The sequence below is a fragment of the Oryctolagus cuniculus genome, chromosome 3 (genome assembly GCF_051225735.1).
Source record: "Oryctolagus cuniculus isolate XC-2025 breed Fujian yellow rabbit chromosome 3, ASM5122573v1, whole genome shotgun sequence".
Taxonomy (NCBI): Eukaryota; Metazoa; Chordata; class Mammalia; order Lagomorpha; family Leporidae; genus Oryctolagus; species Oryctolagus cuniculus.
This window is the reverse complement of record NC_142869.1, coordinates 163,521,221-163,527,220: the sequence shown is the minus strand read 5'-3', so window position 1 is coordinate 163,527,220 and position 6,000 is coordinate 163,521,221. Positions and strand designations below refer to the sequence as shown.

Sequence of the window (6,000 nt, the reverse complement as noted above, 5' to 3'; positions counted from 1 at the left end):
GGGCCCACAGGCGGCAGCTAGCAGGATCTAAAGACCTGGCACGGGGAGTAGCTCTGTGTGCTGAGGATCTCTTCAGCCTGCCCCTTGTTCATGCCTCTTTCCTGCTCCAAACCTATTAGGGCTCTGGTAGTAGAAGGTCCAGAGAGGCGTTGAGTAACATCCTTCAGTTTCCCGGGGTACCTCTGCTCAGACAGAGCTCACCAGTCTGGGGTTTGGGGGTAGGGTGGGCTTCCTTTCCAATTCCCGGAGGAGGCAATTCTTCCAGAAAGCCTCCCAAGCCAACGAACCCTCGAAGGTGCATCTCTGTGCCAAGCGGGTCTTCTCCCTGCCCTGGGCTGCACTGCCTGTCACCCATTCCGGACTGTGCTGAACTGAGGTTCCCTATGCAGACAAGTTTGGGGACAGGGGATCCAGGCTGTTTTATGTCTCCAAATCCGCCTGCCTCGCTCACAGGTGCTTGTGGCCATAAAAGAATGATTCTACACTCTCACAGCTTCTCCAGTGGAGGCGGGAAAGGAAAGGGGAGGGCAGGGGCAAGGAATGATAGCAGCACAGGTTCTTTGGGCTGGGAAACTGTAAGTTTTTCTAAGTGACAAAGGGCGAGGAAACGGACAGCTGTCTCCTCCATGGAAAACACATACTACCGCCCTGTGGGGCAAAGCAGGAACCAGAGAGGATGTGTGTACCTGTGTGTGTGTGTAGGGGGGAAGAGAGAGGCGCTATCAATCCAGACTGCTCTGATTTCTGGCACTTTCTAGCTTTGCCTCTAAGCCTCGCCGTCCTTCTTTGTAGAATGAGCTTCTTAATTCTAACCGCTTCCAGAGCTGATGTGAAAATCAAAGGAACCAGAGCAGGACTAGCGACACACCTGTGTACGTTAGGGGACTAGTGCGCCTCACTGGTCGGATGCCGATGAAGCTCACGTGGTTACTCAGGAAGCTGAAGTCCGCCGCAGAGAAGCCCAATGGATGAGAGGACCCGCCTTTCTCGGACCTGCCCTCCCTTCTCCGCCCTGCGGTCTCTCCCAGCGCCGCCCACCTTTTCCTGGCTCCCGAGCCGGGCTGGGGCTGCAGTTGCGCGCGGCCACCTCTAGATGGAACTTTCTTACCAACGCAAGCAAGGCCCAGCCGTCTGCACCTCCCCGGGCGCTGGGCAGTCCGGGGCTCCCTCTCGCTCGCGCCCAGGAGGGTGCAGGGTCGGGTGCGTGCTTGGTAACCCGGGGGGAGGGGCGCTGGACCGTGCACGTCTAGCCTGGTGGATTTCCCTTTGCTGGACGCGAAGGGAATCCCGAAGTTTCTCCAAAGAGAACAAGAAGCTGAGCGGCACTCAGGAGTTGGCTGCTCGCGCCTGCGGCTCCTCGGATTCCCCTCGGAAGCGTGGCGGCCGCCTTGGCTGCCTGCGCCCCCTTCCGCGCAGTGCCCGCCTGGGGTCCTCTAATCGAGGCAGGCGCTCCCAGGGCCTCGGGGCAGAGGGGTGGGAGAGCAGCTGCCCCGGGCGCGGGGCAGCACGCGTGGCGGAGCAAACTTCGCAGGGGAAACGCGCAGCCGGCGGGCTCCTCTTGGAGCATCCCGGCAAGAGCGCGCGCGGCGGGACGCTCGTCGTCTACCTTGTGACCTGTGTTCTTCCCGGTGGCCCTTCCTCGAGCTGCGCTCACCGGGCGGTGGGGGGTGGGGGCGGCAGACTCGGGCTCCCGGGTGCTGCCGCCATGTGGCACCTCCCGCGCCGGCCAGGCTCACCCGGAGCGGTTGGCCCGGCTCCCTCATCCATTTTTCCCTTGGCAATCCGCGGCTGTCCCGGATCCCGGGGCTCTAGGTCCTACCCTGTTCGCTGGGGGCGGGGCGGGTGGTGGTGATTTCTAGAAACCAGAACTATAGAATGTCTGGTCCCCACGTCGCTTTGGACTTGAGATCCGCTAATCCAGAGTCCCTCTCGCTGCCCGCGCAGAAATCCGGGGCTCCCCCCTCCTCCCCGCCCCCACGGGGATCCTCCTCCGGCTTCCCGGGGCGGCTGCGGGCGCGAAGCGATTGGCGCTCCCGGGCGCGGTCCCGGCCGCTGCTCCCCGCGCCGCGCCGCGCCGGGTGAATGGCCGCGGGTGGAGGATCGGGAGGCGCCGCGCGCAGACCAATCGCGGTCGCCGGTGGGAGTATTTGTTATTCACATGGAAGAGACTTGGCGCCGGCTCGGCCAGCTCAGCCCCCTCAACCCCGAGAGCAGCCACAAGTGCGGCCGCGGCGCTCGCCTCGCGCGCGGCGGCGGCGGCGGCGGTGGCGGCGCTGACATGGAGCTGCGGGCCCCCCAGCGGGCTTCCTCGCCGCGCCCTCTGCGGGGAGCAGGGTAAGACGCGCCGCCGAGCCGCGGGAAGAGGAAGCCAGGCGACCAAGTGCCGAACCGCGGGGTAAAAGAGCCTCTCCAAGTGCCCCTACTCGCCGTGCTAGCTGCAGGAGGAGAAGCCCCCCTGTTTGGTCACCCGTGGTCCTCCCCAAACCCAGGTGCACCTTTCGTCCTCAGAGCACTTTAGCGATTGGCTTTTCCTGGGCTCAAGTAGATGGCCTTGCACACCCCGAGTCTGGGAGAGGACGGGCGGGCGCAGGTGACGGGGACGCGGGCAGAGGGAGAGTGGGCACCAGGGGGCGAGGGGCCGGCCGGGCACCGGAGCTTGATTGGGTGTCTGTTGATTTTACGTTGCAAAGAACAAGGCAGCCACCCCTCTTGCCTGCCCATGATTGCATTCCAGTGAAGAGGTTCCGAATGCACGGCGGCGCCGCTCCGAACTCCCTACCCGCCCCCCCCAAAGCCCAGAGATGTGAGCCCCCAAAAGTTTAGTCGGCGAATGGGGAGACTGTAGGGCGAGGGGAAGGGGCAGGCGCACCCGGGATGCCCCGGGTAGCAGGATTGTAAGGCGCTCTGCCTGGCATCGCGGGCCCCGGGCGCCCTCCTGGACCTGCCCCTGCGGAACCGGGACTCGCCCCGCCGAGATGACGAGGTACCTCCGATGCGCGAACCTAGCGGGAGGATTTCCGAAGTTCGCGGCTTCCGGGAGGAGTCGGGGTGAACCCCTCCTTCCCGAGAGAGCCCCGGGCGGGCTGGGTACCTAAGCAGGATTCCGGGCGGATAGGGTCGCGGGGGAAGCCGGGCGGCTCTGGGGTCCTGGAGACCCGCATCCGCGCGCGGTGCTCGCTCTGCCCGGAGTTTGCGTCCTCCGAGTTCGCCGGCTGAGGTTGGGGTTCCCGTGCCCCTCCTCCGGCGGCTGTCGGGAAAACGCCGGAGTTCCGTGGCCTGCCGCGAGTGGGGGAGGAGGAGAGATCTCGGGGATCTCGAGTTTACAAAGCCGCGGCTGAGGAGCCCCGACAGTTCCTCCGCAGCTCCCAGGGCCGGAGCGGCTCCAGCTGCTGGGGACTTGCGCGGGGCGTGGACGCTGGGGGCGGCCAGGTGTGCGAGGGTGGAGGCTCCGGGCTGGATCCCATCGCCGGAGAGAGGCACCGGGAACTGGATACTCCCTTCCAGGGCCCCAGCCTCTCCCGGGAGCCGGGCTTCCAACAGCCCAAGAACTGAGAAGAAAAAGGAAGAGGGGCCAGGGGCGAGGTGAGAGGCCGCTGATAGGTGGCTGGAGATAGAGGCAGAGATGGGGCGAGAGCTGGCTCAGCCTCGGGGAGAGCCAGCCCATCTGCTCAGCCCAACAGCGCGGAGATCCCTTGAGATTCGTACAGTTGGTGAACATACAAACAGAATCATCCAACAAATAAAACCAAAAAACCCCCGTCCGTCTGACGCTGTCTCTTGGTGCAAATGGAATGCAGAGGGGGCGAACGTGTCGCTCAATTGCGCGCTCCCCACCCTCCCCGAGGAATCTCTTCCCTCGTGGCCCAAATTTTGGAGCCTGGGGTCAGGAGGTTGCCTGAGCGCCCAGGGTAGCGGGGTGAGGATGGGTCGGCTTGCGGGCTGCAGAAGCTCGGAGCTCGCACTCACCCTCCCCGCCCCCCACCCCGCCAGCGGGTGCCTCTCCGGAGGGAGTGCCTCCTTTGCGGGTGGAGGGGGATCCTTTCCCAGAGACCTGACGGCGTGGGAGTCTCTCCGCTGAGACGCTGAGGACGCCCGAGAATAATACACTACTGTCTCGGCCAGGACCGCGGCTGCATACAAATCCTGCGAACGGATGGAACTGAAGACGGGGTTTGTGGTGGGAATCTTTACCCGAAAGATCATAAAGGGGAAAATGCATTCTGCCAGTAGCTGGTATTTTGCCTGAAAGAAAAAAAAAATAAGAAAAAGAACCGCCAGCAGGTAGATCTTGGATAAACAGCTTATTGCACTTGACTGTAATTTCCATTTTCCGCTATGAAATTGTTTGTCAATAATTGCAAATGGCTACAGAAACCACTTGAGTTTACCTTGGTCACTTGCTTGTGAATAATATCTTGCGGATCTCTGTAGGAAACAGCTGGGTGAGATTCACCCTCTGGTTCTTGAAAATATGTGGCTTGATAATTTTGAAAAGAAAAGTCTTAGCCATCAGGGAAAATGAACCAAGATATTCAAAATGCAATTTTCCCATTTCGGAGTCAACTACAGGTTGTACCAAATATAAGATGAAGGCAGAGAATTTTTGCTTTTTATAAAAAGAAGGGAGGTGTGTAGGGGGGAAGTAGATAGGAGGAGGCTCTGTGGGAGACAGGTCTATCCAGAATGAAGGAAAAAGAGGCTGGGAACAGGGCTCTATCCTGTTACTTAGGCTCAATTTGTTCTATTTGGCTTGTCCCCTTTGCAAGTTACGGCTGCTTGAACAATTCTAAAACCAGCCGTCTCCAAAAGGAATAGAAAAAAAAAAAAAAGGAACAGCTGAGCTCCAATGAGTGCAGGAGAAAGTTAGAGATCTGGAGAGATGCACTCTCTTCAGAGTTGGCTGAGCAGGTTGAGCCGCTGTGGGGCTTGTTTCATTAGTATTTATGCTGCAGACAACCCAGCTGACATCCATGTTGGCAATAGCCTGTGCTGATCTTTGGGGAAGAACATTCCATTGTCTTCAGGGCAGGATGCACGGAACGCTGTCCATGCTTGCTTCTGACAGCAGTGACCCCTTTTCTTCCAAGTTTCTTCCCCGTCATCCTCCTCTGTTAGTTGGAATGTCCAACAGAAAGAGGACCTTCTTTAATCCCGGGAGCGGAGCTTGCCCTGTCCTGGGGTCTTAAGGGGCTGAAGTGATTTCTCTCTTACTGGACCCACAGTATAGACCTGGCCACATCTCCTGCTCTGTCCAGTAAGCTGGCTTGTGAAGTTTCAGGGAACTGTTGCTGTTTGTTTAGTAGGACCTGATCAGGCATCACCAAACTGACAGATGTTCACTTGGTAGTGACAGTCACTCGATGCTCCAGGGGAGAGGCTGTGAGCAAAGAGCCAGCCGGATCCTATGTTTCCATCTCAAAGGGAGGTTTCCTCTCTGCTAGGAATTTGGATTTGGACTTCTTTTTTTTTTTCTCAGAAGGAGTATTTTCTTTGGCTTTCATTTCTACTTGGTACTTTTGCAAGTTGTGATGACTGGGAAGGACCATGGGCATAATGTCTCATGCTAGGGCTGCCTTGTGAGTGGTGGGCAGTCCTGCTGGAGTGCTTTGAGGGGCGCTGGTGAGCTCCCTGCTCTGCCATGTTATGGTGTCTCTTTCAACCATGGTCAATGGTGCTATTTGGTGAAGAAACTCTGACTCTCCTAGGAGTCATCTTTAATTTGCAGGTGCTCCAGTTGGGGGAATGTCAGTAATACTTTCTCAGGTTTTGACACCTGCCAGTGAAGCCCCTCCCTCTGTGGGGAGGGGCCAGGTAATGAGAGAAGAAGGTGTTGATGTTGGGACCCAAAGGCTATCTCAGTACTGAGGGATGGAGAAGATCAGTTCGGGGTGGGCAGCAGGTGCGCAGAAGTGGGAAGGTGTAGGAGAGGCAAAGAGGAGCATGCAGAGATTGTTGAGTACATGTGTTGCCAATTTCATGCCTTTCCAGACAGGGTTCTGC

At 59.0% G+C, this 6,000-nt stretch overlaps 1 protein-coding gene across 7 annotated transcripts in view; it reads left to right on the top strand.

Moving 5' to 3' along the window:
• The first annotated feature begins 2,106 nt into the window (after positions 1–2,106).
• GRM8 (glutamate metabotropic receptor 8) overlaps positions 2,107–6,000 on the top strand; it is a 911,553-nt gene continuing 907,659 nt past the window's right edge. The window contains exon 1 of one of the 7 annotated variants that reach the window (XM_089328535.1): positions 2,107–2,334. The gene's annotated coding sequence lies outside the window, so the exon portion shown is untranslated. Of the gene's footprint in view, positions 2,490–4,012; positions 4,282–6,000 lie in introns of those variants that run through there. The other 6 variants (XM_089328533.1, XM_008258244.5, XM_008258240.5 and 3 more) reach the window with 6 other exon arrangements.